Below are 16,315 nucleotides of genomic sequence, written 5' to 3' on the forward strand. Positions count from 1 at the left end.
AATTATAATAATAAACAATGTTTAAATAATACTATAGCAAAGTTCTTACGAGTGACATCCTTTATTGTTCCATAAGTAGCGAGCAAATCTCTAAACCATTGTAACTAAATATATTAACAATATTAACAAAAACAAAATCATAAGTTGTTGAATTTATATAAAAAAAGAGTATCTAAACATAATCTTATTTGACGTATTGAGCATATCATTAAACAGGGTAATAACCAAAGAAATTTAAAGTTTTAAATCAACAAAAAATTAGAGAGAAATCTATATACACTATATAAAGCATTTCCTATGTCTAAAATTGTAATTTCCCTTACAATTTGTAAGATGTCAGCTGAACAGTCATGGCTTATTGCCCTAATTTTCATCCACTGCTCCCAAATTTACCCCCTACTTCAATGATTCTTCGATTTTTCCTTCAGTTTCTTGGAATAATACAACCCTTTTATAAATGCGATCAACAATCTATGCAATTCAATCGTTTCCGCTTCAATGGCCCATCCGTTTCTACCAATCCACCGTATTAAGAACTCGTCATTGAAATCAAACACTAAGGGGTTTGGCATTTTGTTTGTTTATATTTTTAATCTATATATTTTTTGGATTCGGATGATTTTAGTTCTATGGATTTCTGTGATCAATTTGGGTGTTCCATAATGGGGTTGGTCATTTGAAGCAGCAACAGCAAACCCTAATTTCACCCCCAATTTTGCTTTTATATTTAAAGCTTTTTATATACAGACTCAAAGCTTATAAAGTTGATTCCGATAATATCAACCATCAGGTAAATGGTTTTTTTTTTTTTTAATCTTTGAGTTGTTGTTACTAGTGTTTGATTGTTATGGTTGGTTCTTTGTGAATAGCATAAAAGTTTCATTACATTGCTGGATAACTTGGATCATGCATACGATTTTCACTGAAGCTGGGATTGAATGTGTGTGCTTATTGCAATGCTTCTACAGAACAGATACCAACGCCAGAGGCTTTATACCCGTATTTCACTGGGAAAGGTGTTTTTATGTACAAAAAATACCGACTTGAGAAAAAGTTGACCATAATATCATAAAACTGACTCTTATTTTGATTGTAGGCTAGAAGAATGGATGTTGTGTGGGGAGAAACTGCTGGAGTAGAAGGTCAAATATTGTTTTGCTGATTAAGTATAGTTTTGTTCTTGCAAGCGTTATATGCGAATATGATTGAATTCAGATGTGATTGTTGTTGTTAGCTTCTGGTGATCTATATTGTCTTTGTTAGGCCTTGATTTTGTGGTCGAAACATTCTACTAAGAAAACAACAATTTCGTAAAGAAATATCACACTACATTTTTCTGGATATGGTAAAAGTAATTATTATGTGGGTTAAGTTATTCTACAAAGGCTCCTAATTGTAAGAAGTGTAAGAAGGATTTATAGGGTGACAAGTGTCCAATAACCTAAAACCTAAACCCACCACCCAAAACCTAAACCCCCACCCCACTACCACCCAAAAACTTAAACCCCCCCCCCCCCCCCCCCCCGACAAAAAAAAACCTATACCTCACCCAAAAAACCTAACCCCTCACCCCCAAAAACCTAAAAAAATTAAGAAAACAACAATTTCGTAAAGAAGTATCACACTACATTTTCTGGACATGGTAAAAGTAATTATTATGTGGATTAAGTTATTCTACAAAGGCTCCTAATTGTAAGAAGTGTAAGAAGCATTTATAGGGTGACAAGTGTCCAATAACCTAAAACCTAAACCCACCACCCAAAACCTAAACCCCCACCCCACCCCACTACCACCCAAAAACTTAAACCCCCCAACCCCCCCCCCCCACACAAAAAAAAACCTATACCTCACCCAAAAAAAAACCCAAAAAAACCTAACCCCCCACCCCCAAAAACCTAAAAAAAACCTAACACCCCCCCCTCGAAAAAAAAAACTAAACGGCCACCACCACCCAAAAACCTAAACCCCCAACCCCCCTCCTCCTCGGAAAAAAAAATGGGTGGGTGATGGGGGGTTTAGGTTTTTGAGTGGTGATGGGTGTTTAGGTTTTTTTAGTGGGTTTTTTTAGAAGCCTTTGTACACTTCTTACAATTAGGAGCTTTTGTATTTGATCCTGATCCTATATTTTAGTATGTTTTGTTTTTTCAACTTGTTGTACTCGAAAACCAAAATTTAAATCTATAACATCAATATCACAAGAACATACTTATACAATATCAAAATCATATTAGATTCAAATAAAGAGAACACAAGAACATATTTATACAATATCAAAATCTTATTAGATTCAATAAAGAGAACAAAAATAGAAAAACAAAGATACTTTATAAAACCTTAACATTATGGTATTAAAATTAACCAATGAATCCACGAAACAAATACCAGAACTTCAAAACTAAACAAAAACATATGAAAATCAAACTTGCACATCATTATTTACTCGAAAACTACAAAAAAAGGCAAATTGGATTTAAATAATCCAACATGGTTGTTTTTGGCCAATAATAATCTCAACTAACTTCATTTCCGCCAATGGTCCAATCTTTATCATTTTGTTTGTATAATGGTCCGCCGTTAAAAAACAAAACGGAGTTAAGTTTTTTACCGAATTGCAAACTGATGTTTTAGGGCTTTTGAGCAGAACTTTCCAAAAGTGGTAAGCATGACAATGACAGGGGTATTTATAGGCTTCCAAAAGAGGAAAGGGCTGGCCGATCGGTCAGGCACCCCGATCGGACAGCCTGTCCGATCGGACCGCAGTCCGATCGGCTAGGCTGTTCGATCGGCAAGGAGCCTGATCGTTCAGCTGCCTGATTCGAGCGTTCGGTGCGACGATTTTCGATATTTCGATTTCGATTGCGATTGATAAGAATACGATAGAGTTTCCTATTCAAATTACCTTTAATCCCAACCACTATATCCAACATACAATCACCTATGTCTCGCGCTGTCTTTTCGCCACCAATTATCATAATTCGATTTTGGATTGAGTTCAATTGAGTTTCGAGTTTCGATTCGGGTTTCGATTGATTACCACACATAACATAAATTAAACACGCACAAGTAACACATAAGGCACACACACACGTATACTAACACTAGAATTCGCGTAATTCGAGTCTCGAGTTCGATGATGATTAGATTAGCTCGATTATCGATTAATTGACTTTATCGCATTGTTACTTCCTATCATTCACAGTCGTTTAGCGTTTCACATTGATTTGATCATTCGATTACTTTGACATTCGGTAACACGGGGTGTTACAGCCTCCCCTTGTTTAGGGAATTTCGTCCCGAAATTAGACTGAAAGCTGCACAACACCGCGAATCACCTTTTGCCACTTTCTCCCTCTAGACTTTCATTTGAACAACTGTGGGTCCTTCGCCTTCATGTCGCTTTCAAGTTCCCAAGTGAACTCTGCGCCTCGTTTGCCTTCCCATCGGACTTTCACAATAGGAATGCGCGAGCGCCTGAGTTGCTTGGTTTGGTGATCCATGATTTCGACAGGCTTCTCCACGAAGTGTAGCGTTTCGTTTATTTGAAGGTCGTCGAGAGGTACAATCAAATCATGCTCAGCCAGGCATTTTCGGAGGTTTGACACATGGAAAGTCGGGTAGACGTTACTAAGTTCTTCCGGTAGTTCGAGTCTGTAGGCGACTTTTCCGATCCTTTCCAGAATCTTAAAAGGTCCAACATATCGAGGCGCTAGTTTCCCTTTCTTGCCGAATCTGACCACACCCTTCCAAGGTGATACCTTTAGGAGTACGTAGTCGCCAACGTCAAATTCCAGGGGCTTGCGTCTTCTATCGGCGTAACTTTTCTGTCTATCCCTGGCTTTCGACAAGTTGTCTCAAATCTGGAGGACTTTGTCAGTCGTTTCTTGTAATAGCTCAGGACCGGTTAATTGCGAGTAACCGATCTCGTGCCATACAATAGGCGATCGACATCTTCTTCCATATAGGGCCTCGAATGGTGCCATTTGGATGCTGGTATGATAACTGTTATTGTACGAGAATTCGACTAACGACAGGTATTTGTTCCAATTACCACCAAAGTCTATGACACACGCACGGAGCATGTCTTCAAGAGTACGGATCGTCCTTTCAGTCTGTCCGTCGGTTTGAGGATGGAATGCGGTACTTAGGTTAAGTGACGTACCGAGTGCTGCTTGAAATGTTTCCCACAATCGCGATGTAAACCGAGCATCACGGTCAGAGATGATGTCACGAGGCATACCAAGATTACAGATGATCTCGTCGATGTAGATTCGGGCTAATCGTTCCACCTTGTAGTCTTCTCGTATTGGCAAAAAGTGGGCTGATTTGGTCAAACGATCAATGACAACCCAAATGTTGTCGTGACCTGATGACGTGGGTGGAAGCTTGGTTATGAAATCCATAGCTATACTCTCCCACTTCCATATAGGAATTGGCGGTTGTTCGAGTAAGCCAGAGGGTCTTTGATGTTCAGCCTTGACCCTAGCACAAGTCAGGCATCTTCCGACATAGAGAGCGATATTCCTTTTCATACCCGGCCACCAGTACTTGTAACGAAGATCCTGGTAAATTTTATCGGCACCGGGATGAATAGAATACCGAGATTTGTGGGCTTCATCCATTAAAATATTTCGTAATTCGGTATGCTTAGGGATCCAAATTCGGTCCAGAAAATAGAAGATCCCATTCGATTTGCTTACAAGCTGAGCTCCATCGTGATAGATTCTCTCCTTCTTCAAGGTGCGTTCATTAAAGCAAGCATGTTGGGCTTCACGGATGAGGGTTTCGAGATCGTGTTGGGCTTGGGTATTACGAGTACTGAGCAAATAACTCCGTCTGCTGAGCGCGTCGGCAACGACATTTGCCTTGCCTAGGTGATAACGAATCTCACAGTCGTAATCGTTGAGGAGTTCTACCCATCGGCGTTGACGCATATTGAGTTCTCTTTGATTAAAGATGTGTTATAAACTCCTGTGATCGGTGAAGATCGTACACTTGGTACCATACAGATAGTGTCGCCATATCTTTAATGCAAAGACAACCGCGCCTAGCTCGAGATCATGGGTTGTGTAGTTCTTCTCATGGATTTTGAGCTGTCGAGAAGCGTAAGCTATAACCTTGTCTCGTTGCATGAGGACACAACCAAGGCCAAGGTTGGAAGCATCACAGTAGGCAATGAAATCGTCGTTCCCATCGGGCAATGAGAGAACAGGAGCATTGCAAAGCTTATGCTTGAGGGTTTGGAAAGAAGATTGTTGTTCGGTTCCCCAAACAAAAGACCTGTCTTTATGCGTAAGAGCGGTAAGTGGCACAGCGATCTTAGAGAATCCTTCGATAAATCGTCGATAATAGCCCGCTAATCCGAGGAAAGAACGGACTTCAGACGGGTTCTTTGGCGTAATCCAACTCTTAACTGCTTCGATCTTCGCAGGGTCGACATGGATACCTTGACTGTTCACGATGTGACCCAGAAACTGAACCTCTTCTAACCAGAATTCGCACTTGGAGAACTTGGCATAGAGTTGGTTCCCCTGGAGTAACTCAAGAACCAAATGTAGATGTTGCGCGTGTTCAGCTTTCGATTTGGAATAAATCAAGACGTCGTCGATGAACACGATGATGAAACGGTCAAGATACGGCTTACACATACGATTCATCAGATCCATGAAAACCACGGGTGCGTTGGTTAAACCAAAAGGCATAACAACGAACTCATAGTGGCCATAACGAGTGCGAAAATCGGTTTTGGGTATATCTTCTTCCTGAATACGTAACTGGTGATAGCCTGAGCGTAAATCGATCTTCAAGAAACACGTAGCACCTTGTAGCTGATCAAACAAATCGTCGATGCGAGGTAGGGGGTAACGGTTCTTGATGGTCAACTTATTCAATTCCCGATAGTCGATACACATCCTGAACGACCCATCCTTCTTTTTGACGAAAAGGACTGGTGCGCCCCAAGGAGAGGTGCTCGGGCGAATAAAGCCTTTTTCAAGTAACTCCTGGAGTTGGTTAGAGAGTTCCCGCATTTCGGATGGCGCGAGTCGATAAGGAGCTTTGGCAACAGGGTTGGCTCCAGGAATGAGGTCGATACGGAAGTCGATATCACGACTCGGTGGTAGTCCAGGAAGATCATCAGGGAACACCTGAGGAAATTCACGGACCACTGGGACGTCTCTGATTTCAGTCTTCCTTTTCTTTTCCTTCTCCGCTACTATGATGTTGGCCAAGAAAGCTCTGTATTCCTTGCGGAGATACTTGCTAGCTTGGACACATGACATGAGCTTGAGACCTTTCGAAGCAGTTTCACCGTACACACATAATCAATCACCATTCGCGAGCGAAAATCGAATCATCTTGTCGAAGCACACAACTTCAGCATGGTTTCCGCGAAGAAAGTCCATGCCTACTATGATATCAAAACTTCCTAGCTGCATTGGAATGAGGTCGATTGGGAAGATGTGATTGTTGAGCTCGAGAGTACAATCACGAAGAACAGAATTAACGGTGACAGTTCTTCCAGTAGCGACTTCAACTTCGAATGACGAGGGGAGATAAGAATGCTTACGACTAAGAAGCTTCTCGAATTCAAACGACACAAAGATGTTATCGGCTCCAGTATCAAACAAACACGATGCATAAATACCATTCACAAGGAACGTACCATTAACCACGTTGTTGTCAGCCTGGGCATGGCCAGCATTGATGTTGAAGGTTCTGGAGCATGCTGCTTGTTGCTGCTGCTGAGGCTGCTGGTGCTGCTGCTGGGGCTCTTGCTTCACAACCCTGTTCGGGCACATGTTTGCAAAATGGTTAGGGTCACCACATGCAAAGCAGACTCGAGCGTTGATCGCGGGTGCTTGAGCTGCGTGTTGGCCTTGCGGGGCTGGGAGTAGAGCTTGATGAGCAGTGGCTTGAACTGGGGCTTGACGAGGACCAAAGCGACAATTAGCAGTAAAATGGCCGTACAGATTGCAATGAGCGCAGAACTGACAGGCATGACCCACCGGATGATGATATGAGCATGTCGGGCAGAGAGGGTGGGGACCTGTGTAAGCACGTGATGTGTGTAAAATGCAACATATAAATTACATCAAATGAGGCATAAAACTAACCCTTTTTAAGTACTAATGTTGGAAAAAGAGTGTTTTTGTCTTCCTTTTGTATTTTCAGGATTAAATGAGCTCAAATTAACAAAAGAAGCAAAAAGACAGCTAAATATAACATAAATACAAGAAAAGGGACATAGGTGGATTGCCCGACCCCTCGACAGCATCCTCCCAAGCAAAATAGAGAAGGCAGAAGACTGAACACGCCCCGTGCTCAGCCAGCACGGGGCCGTGCCCAAGAAGCAGCAGAAAAGACAAACCAGTAGAAGCTTCTATTGCCCACCACGGGGCCGTGCCCAGTGAACACGGGGGCGTGGCGAAAGTAATGCAGGCGCATTAATTGTAATTGCGAATTACAATTAATGAAGAGAGAGACTGTCAGACAGGCACGGGGCCGTGCCCAGCCTTCTGTTCAGCCTATAAATAGGAGTGCTTGGTTTCATTGCAACTCATCCCTTGGCACGTCACCTCTCTCACACTTCATCCACCACCCACCACCACCATAACACCATCATCCATCACCATCATCCATCACCATCATCCATTGTCCATCATAGAGTGTGTGAGTCGTCTCGGGATCCAAGATTGATCGTAAGAGTTCTTGACAATCAAGGCCATGTTTGCCTAAGTCTCTTACATCACTTGGTGAAGACAAGTGTTTAGTATAATACTTTTTATTTTTAATCTTTTGCACTCTTTATTTGGTTTTGTATTAATGACTTTAATAACTAGTTGCTTATGTTGAAGGTGATTCTTCTTTATCGTTTGTCCATGGTGTCTTGGCATTATTTTACTGTCTATATAAAATAAAAGATTTTCACCATTCATATCTCCACGGTCTATATGGAGGTATGTTGGCTACCTGGTCGGGGGTTAAGGGAACGGTTTGGTAAGGGTCTTGCCCTTGTTCAGCTTTTAGAGGTCCTGCAAGGGACCTGGGTCAAATTTAGTAGGATCTCCTTCAATACCCATAGGTATTGGATTGCGGGGATCCAAACTCTTTGACCCCCTCATAAGTTAATTACTATTAATACTATAACCCGGTTATTTAGGACTGTATCCCTGCTGACTCAGACTACTTAGTCGAGGGTAACGTCACCTCCAAAAGAGGGGCCTACCATAATTTGCATTAATAACTTAATTCATTATGTCACACCCCCAACCGATGGCGGAATCATCGGGGCGCGGCACTAGGCGAATCAGATTGCTCAAGAGAATCCATAACAACTATATTACGATAATATTCATTACATTTGTTATCCCATACTAACAACAATACAATCACATAAGTTATCACAGATTTCTTGTCCTCTCGAACAATTCAAATCCGTCAACTTAGAATTTAGGTGAGTTTCTAGACTTCCTAGCTTGATTTGATGTAGACTTCGACTAATCCTGCAACATACGTTAAAATATTGTCAATACAAAAGTATTGGCGAGTACACAGGTTTGATGTGTAATATTATAATAGATTAAAGTGCTGCGAATTTCCATATGCATAAACGTAATACACGACATATATACTCACAAAACTGATACTACCAGCTAAGTCCTCGATGCTCGACTCTTCGGTGGCATAACTAGACCCCGTCGGGCGCAATAGTACTATACTAGTCTTGGTGGGATGTGACGAGTATAAGTCCTAGCATACATGCAACTAGCATCACGTATATCTATGCAAACAGTTATTCGCAAGCGATAGATTGACAATTTGATTCATTCGTTTGATAAGTTCGATTTATAAGGAACGTATGTTACACCCAAAATTCGATAAAAGGGGTCAAGTATACTCACAGTGCGTATTCGGTTGGTTTGACGAGATGATGCCTGAGAATGTCCTGAATTCAGACTAATTACTTGAGTATTGGGTTACGCGTTAAACGGTATCAAATTACATGAAATTGGACGAAAATTGGATTGGAACTGGCTCATTCGGATGGACCGCTCGATCGGCCGGGCTGCTCGATCGAGTGGGCCGTTCGATCGGCTGGTCCAGCCGATCGGCTGGGCCGCTCGATCGATTGGGCCGCTCGACCGGCCAGCCTGTTCAGCTGTTTTTCGACGATTTCGCGTGTTTTTCGGTGGTTTTGGTCGGGACGTTGTTGTGACGTGTTGAACAACTGAAATCCCATCAATTCCGACCTGTTCTAACGGCCGGGAATCACCCCGTCTCATCAGAACTGGCCGTTTTTGGCGGTTTTTCCGTGTTTAACCCGAAACTGGTCGTCTCTTCGGCAAGAATCAGATCCTTGACCAACACGACACTAGGAATGAGTAGAAGGTCGGTCTAAGCTCTGTTTCTACCGTTCTTAAGTATAGATCGGATGTGAAAACCTTGATTATCCTTATGGAGCTTCTTAGATCTGAGTTGTTCTTGGTGGAATGAGGCCATACTTGAAGTTCATAAGAACTTCATGATGACATCACTCTAGAACATCTTAAATTCATACTTCTTGATTGGAAAACATAGATTTAGACGAGATTTATGTAAAATCGTATGGAAACCATTCGGATCTGAGTTGTTCTTCATGGGATGACATCACTTTTGAAGAACTCCATGGTGACATCACCCTAGAACACTCCAAATCCGATGATTTCACGGTTAAAAGTTGAGATTTGAAAGGTAGAAAGGTGAAGAAATGCATATAGATCGAAGAAGTACAAGATTTGAGTTAAAAACTTACAAGAATCGCGAGAAATCGGAAGATTAAGGGGCTGGAACGTCTTGGTCGAGTAGCAGCAGCAACAACAAGTGTTTGGGGGTGAAGAGAGAGGTATTTATAGGCAAGGGAGGAGAAAGAAGGAGGAAAGGCGGGCCGGATCGGCTAGCCCGTTCGGTCGGCCGGCCCAGCCAATCGGCTGGCCTGTCCGATCGGACGGCCCAGCCGATCGGCTGGTCCGTTCGACCAGACGGCCCAGCCGATCGGCTGGTCCGTTCGACCGGACGGCCCAGCCGGTTGGCTGTTCTGTCCGATCAGCCGGCCCAGCGGATCGGCTGGCCCGTTCGATCGGGCGGCCCAGCCGATCGGCTGGCCCGTCCGATCGACTGGCCCAGCCGTTTGGCTGGCCCGTCCGTACGGAGGCCTTTATGCCTCGTTTTTGGCGCGTTTTCGACTGTTTGGGCCATATTTTCGTATATTTATATTATTATTTAATTATTTATCATAATTACACACAAAAGGGCCGTATATACGTATCTATATAACCAATATTCGGTGCGATGATCGAGTTACGCGTGCCTTCGAGTGCGTTCTTCGATGTGATGTGCCACAATGATTATCGGGGCACTACTTGCTCGTTTTGCCATCATCGTCATGATGGCTGGAGACATGGTACTCACCCGATAGTCTTTGTTAGCGTTGCTTGTTTACGTTTTGACACCTCACGGTTATCGAGGAGGGTAGATTAAGCCCTCACTCAACATTATCGTGAGTGTTATAATTTGTGAAAATAGGTTTGTAATAGCGATAAAATATGCGTAATTATTCGATTATACTTCGATTTAGCGACATATCTGATATAGTTACATTATGATCCGAATCTCTGGTGCTAGGCGTAACGAGTGTATCGGGTAGTAACAACGCACGAAAGTGCGGGTTGTTACAGTCTCCCCTGCTTTAGGAAATTTCGTCCCGAAATTAATCCATTAGTAGGGTCGTAGGAGTTGATGCGAATGAGAGTAGCGACTAAAAGCGTCTAGTTTTAGGGAGTGATCGATTGAGGTTCGACGAGCGAGTGCGGTGAGAGGATACGATTCGAATAACCAAAGGCGATGACACACACAAGAGTGATTTCATAAAGTTTTAAACTTACCGATAATCGATTAATCTTCGCAGATATTTTAGGAAAATCCCCTCATGGCGCGGCGCTAACTGCATCGTTGTCCACACCAGCGCTATGGGAGGGTTTTCGTTAGTTTGATAACAGATCTTGAGTTATACATTTTTAAAAGAATTTGGCGGCAAAATAAGTTTTAAGAAAATTTTCCTGCAACGTGAGTTCGAGCTGAAACTCGGTTGTCGAACCTTCGTTTTCGGGAAGATTTCTTTTTGTCGTGGCAAAAGTTTTAAGGGAAAACTGGACTTATGAAACTTCCATTAGGCATGGAGCTAAACTGATTCGATGTTTTCTCTATGTTATAAAGAAATTTCACTTGTCCAATGGTTTTACAAAATTTTATAAAAATTGGTTTTCTTTAATAGTACGGAAAAATAATTTACATCGAGCTCCACGTGGCACTTTCCCACGAAAGTTTGTTAATATGATTAAAACACTTATATATAGGAAGTACTAGTGGCGTATCCACCATGTTTTACCCATATTACCTCTGTGTCGTGAGGCGGTGTCACGCGCGCCGATATGACACAGATAGAATTTCGACCCCTCGGTCCTAGCGATCGGACGCTAGGCGGAGTCTTGAATTGAAGCGGCTTGGATGTAGACAAAGCGTTGATAGCGAATGCGAGTAGTTCGATCATGCAAAACATTGATATGGCACACTAGGTTAGGCGACGATTGATAAGTGATGGCTAATGACGTGATTTTGATTCGACTAGATACGATTTCGATTTGTTCCACATAAAACCTACATGGCATGTTCCCACGAGAGTTGCTAATATAGAAGCACCACGTTTCCCATGTTAGTTTCGTTCCGTGAGGCGATCTCATGTACTCTAATTCTACACAACTGCGATGACTTCCAGGTGATAACCGAATATCGATAGGCAATAGACCCTGATAGATGATAAGTGACGATCGTTGCGTTGCGAACGATATGCGATTCGATTGAGCTGAATGTACCACAAACAGTAACTATTGCTAGCCCGCATGGCCTCCTTCCACGAAAGTCTGCTAGTATGGTCAAAACACCACCATGTTTCGACCCTATTAGTTTTGTCTCGTGAAACGAGGCCGTGCCTGCTAACCTAACTCGGATAACACGAGTATCGATGGGTAATAGCGACACGCGATGAGAGTATCGAGTCAGTGAAATAGGCGCGAAATGCGTTGAGGCGGAAAGCGACGAGTGAGTTTCGTTACTCGTCTAGCGATCCACGATAAGCGATCCACACCAGGCGGTAGAAGTTCACACAATAGCCAATAACTAGCGTTAGAGATTGTAGGTAAACACCAGATACGATTGCGATTTCGAGCCACATATCGAGTGATTTAGATTGCGAGATAGATCTAGCAAAACTGCGATTGAGTTGCGTCCTAGACTGACGACCAGTCTTGCGTTGCTCCAATTGCTCTTCGGGGTGAACTTACCTAAGTCCATCGATGTGGCAATTGCGTTGCGTATGCAGACTTACGAGAAGTCTCGCAGTGATGCGATTTTAGTTTTGTTACGCCTTGTGATTGATTTGTATCGTGTCAAAAATAACCATTATAATATAATAGGTCTAATAACGTCCAGCTCCACATGGCACTTTCTTCACGAAGCTTCGGTAGTATGGTAAAGCACACCTTGCGTTAACCCTACTACCTATGCCCCGTGCTTTGGTGTCACGCTTTGTTGACATGGCCAAGACCCTTGATCATGCTTTTAAACGTTATGGCACCCTTAAAACTTTACTACGATCTCCGTGCACTGACCAGAATGATCCCGTGTGCACCCGCGATTAGTTGTTCCTTGCACGTATATCGTACCTCATTCTAAGAGTGTTGTAAGGGTAAAATACATTATATAGTACATAGTGCTAGCGTTTAGATGGTGCTAGAGTAAAAGAGAAATAGAGTCCTCATGCGACGATAGATGAAATAAGCTCCACACATAAAAGAAACGGTAGCGATAAGTCGTATTATTACAACAACATTAGAAGCAAAATAACGTTGCTGTGGAGGACACCTGCGGAGATGGCGGGTGTTGCTGACTTCCTTCTGAGTTGCGGTCCTGCGCGGCAGTGCTGTGTATGATGACCATACAAGTTGCAATTTGTGCAATAGCGACAATTTGCTTCTGGCGGGTGATGATACGTGCACGTGAAACACAGGGGATGGGGCCCATTGTAAGCACGTTTCGGTTGAACTGGGACTGATCGGAGAGGTTCGGGTAGCGGCAGTCCGGTTGTTGAAGAGTCTGGGCTCACGGTCTTTCGTTTGCGGCTAGGTTGCGCTTCCTGAGATGTTGCAGTGTCGTTGTCGGATTCGCCTGATGATTCGACGGAGACATTGTCGGAGTAATCCTTAGAAGGACCTTCAGAGGAGTTGTCAGATGAACCATCGACCGATTCTCCAGAGGAATCGTCGGATGAGTTGATGATGATTGCTTGATGAGCTTGTTTGACAGGCTTCTTGGAGAAGGATCCGTCCAAGACTCGTTTGCTGTTGATTTCTGTAGCTAAATAGTAGGCTTCTTCGATGGTAGCAGGTCTTGCAGCTTCGACAAAATCACCCACACTCTCAGGTAAGCCGCGGATGTACTTCGTGATGGCTTTCCTTGGAGTGTTAACTTGACTTGGGCAGATTATACTAAGCTGTTTGAACTTTGCTGTATAGCGCGCATTGTCACCTTCGGTTTGCTTGATTTCCCAAAATTCGTTTTCTAGCTTCTGGACTTCGTGAGGAGGACAGTATTCTTCCTTCATGAGTTCCTTCAGCTCATCCCAAGAGAGGGCGTAAGCTGCGGATATTCCACGTTTGTTGCGTTCGGCGGTCCACCAGTCGAATGCTCGCGATTGAAATACCCCGGTAGCACAAGTAGTACGGAAACTATCGGGGCACCCACTTTGTCGAAGGGTGACTTCGATAGAATCGAACCACTGGAGCAGTTGGGTTACACCTCCTTCACCTATGAATTCCATCGGGTCACAGGCTTTGAAGTGTTTGTAGAGGAAAGTAGATTGCGGCGATTCCGTCTTAGAGTCCTTCGCGGCTCGAGCGTTGCTGAGAGAGTGCACTTGAGCGACAATTTGAGGAATGAGCTTGACCACTTCCTTGGTCACAAGCGAGGCAATCCTCTTATCGGTGCTTCGTTTGGCTCTTCTCCTAGCTATTCGTTTCGAGATAGAGTTGTTGGAAGGCATCTAGACAGAGAGAGAGAGAGATTTGGAAATGAGATTCGATCATAATGATTTCGAGTTTACAATGCGATTGAGCGCGGTCGAAAACTTGTAACGTGCAATATAAATAGACTTCACATAGGAGCCACATAGGAGACACGAACTTCCTAGATTTTCACACAATGTCTTGATTGTACTTAGATATAGATAGTTGTAGTTCATACTTACACACACATATATTACGGTTTAGAATGCGCGAGGACGCGTTAAGGGAGGGATTGCGAGAGAAATCGGACAATTAGACATTAGTTTTTTTGCAATCATTCGGTCTTTGTTTTGGATTGCGATGGCTGTGCGAGTTGTGCGCTTTGTAAAACAGGGAGCGAAAATTGATAATCGCAATTAAACACATAAAACGTAACTGACTTCATCAAATCGTAAAATCCGGTGAGTTGTAGGCTTATTAAGATACTCGGAGTGCCTCGGGTGTTTAGGCGTCGACTACCCAAGGTAACTCAATCACACCCAATAAGTTCGTGCACACGCGTTGACTCTGGGGGTTTATGCTTTCACTGGGATGTAGCTCATGGCATTCATCCTCTAAGTCATCGCGAGGCTCGAGTCATTGTGATGGTCGAGTCCCTGGTGAGAGCTTTTTTTGGAAAAAAATATTTTAGGGAGTGGAACGATTTATTAAGGTACGGGTTTCACCCCTGACTTAACAGTTTCGTTCCCAATTTGTGGTTAGGCTCATCGAATGAATCCGAGAGCTTCACTAGAATTTCGAAAGGGAGGCTTTCGTCGAGGTATGGATGTCACTCCTGACTCAACGAAAGATTCTCGTGCTAGAAAAATGCGCGGAGTGAGCAATCTTATCGAGAGTTACTGGTTTTCACACCTGGTCTCGACTGGATTGCTCGGTTGTGAGATGCGAGTACTTTCGAAAACATGTGTATTATGTCTGCCTTAGGAAAGGCTAGTAGTATTCCACCCTTAGGAAAGGCTTCTCCGTGTGAAGTTGTAGTATGCGGGGTTCACACAAAGTCATAGTTTTTTTTTTGCAATTTCGATCAGAAGCATCAGGTAGGCGCAATACAAACCCTACTGGGTTCGTACGAGGCCGCCTGTGGGTGCTTAGACTATAGACTAGGTCATTCTCTAAGACGTCGACCCGGACTAGGTCGAGTCTTGCCTAATTCCCTATAGTTATGGCTCTGATACCAATCTGTCACACCCCCAACCGATGGCGGAATCATCGGGGTGCGGCACCAGGCGAATCAGATTGCTCAAGAGAATCCATAACAACTATATTGCGATAATATTCATTGCATTTGTTATCCCATACTAACAACAATACAATCACATAAGTTATCACAGATTCCTTGTCCTCTCGAACAATTCAAATCCGTCAACTTAGAATTTAGGTGAGTTTCTAGACTTCCTAGCTTGATTTGATGTAGACTTCGACTAATCCTGCAACATACGTTAAAATATTGTCAATACAAAAGTATTAGCGAGTACACAGGTTTGATATGTAATATTATAATAGATTAAAGTGTTGCGAATTTCCATATGCATAAACGTAATACACGACATATATACTCACAAAACTGATACTACCTGCTAAGTCCTCGATGCTCGACTCTTCGATGGCATAACTAGACCCCGTCGGGCGCAATAGTACTATACTAGTCTTGGTGGGACGTCACGAGTATAAGTCCTAGCATACATGCAACTAGCATCACGTATATCTATGCAAACAGTTATTCGCAAGCGATAGATTGACAATTTGATTCATTCGTTTGATAAGTTCGATTTATAAGGAACGTATGTTACACCCAAAATTCGAAAAAAGGGGTCAAGTATACTCACAGTGCGTATTCGGTTGGTTTGACGAGATGATGCCTGAGAATGTCCTGAATTCAGACTAATTACTTGAGTATTGGGTTACGCGTTAAACGGTATCAAATTACATGAAATTGGACGAAAACTGGATTGGAACTGGCCCATTCGGATGGACCGCTCGATCGGCCGGGCTGCTCGATCGAGTGGGCCGTTCGATCGGCTGGTCCAGCCGATCGGCTGGGCCGCTTGATTGTAACAACTGCCACTAAAATCCATAATTAGGATGGTAATTAGCTATTAAGGAAACCCTAATTGAGAAACCCAAATAATTCTGCACTAACCCTAAAATTTCCAGAACAATCA

At 43.1% G+C, this 16,315-nt stretch overlaps 1 long non-coding RNA gene across 1 annotated transcript; it reads left to right on the forward strand.

Moving 5' to 3' along the window:
- The first annotated feature begins 305 nt into the window (after positions 1–305).
- LOC110905746 lies at positions 306–1,233 on the forward strand. Its single transcript, XR_002573386.2, has 3 exons — positions 306–790; positions 870–1,016; positions 1,097–1,233. It is a non-coding gene; the product is annotated as an uncharacterized LOC110905746 (long non-coding RNA).
- Positions 1,234–16,315: the final 15,082 nt, after the last annotated feature.

Source organism: Helianthus annuus, chromosome 14, assembly GCF_002127325.2.
Source record: "Helianthus annuus cultivar XRQ/B chromosome 14, HanXRQr2.0-SUNRISE, whole genome shotgun sequence".
In the NCBI taxonomy this organism is placed as follows: domain Eukaryota; kingdom Viridiplantae; phylum Streptophyta; class Magnoliopsida; order Asterales; family Asteraceae; genus Helianthus; species Helianthus annuus.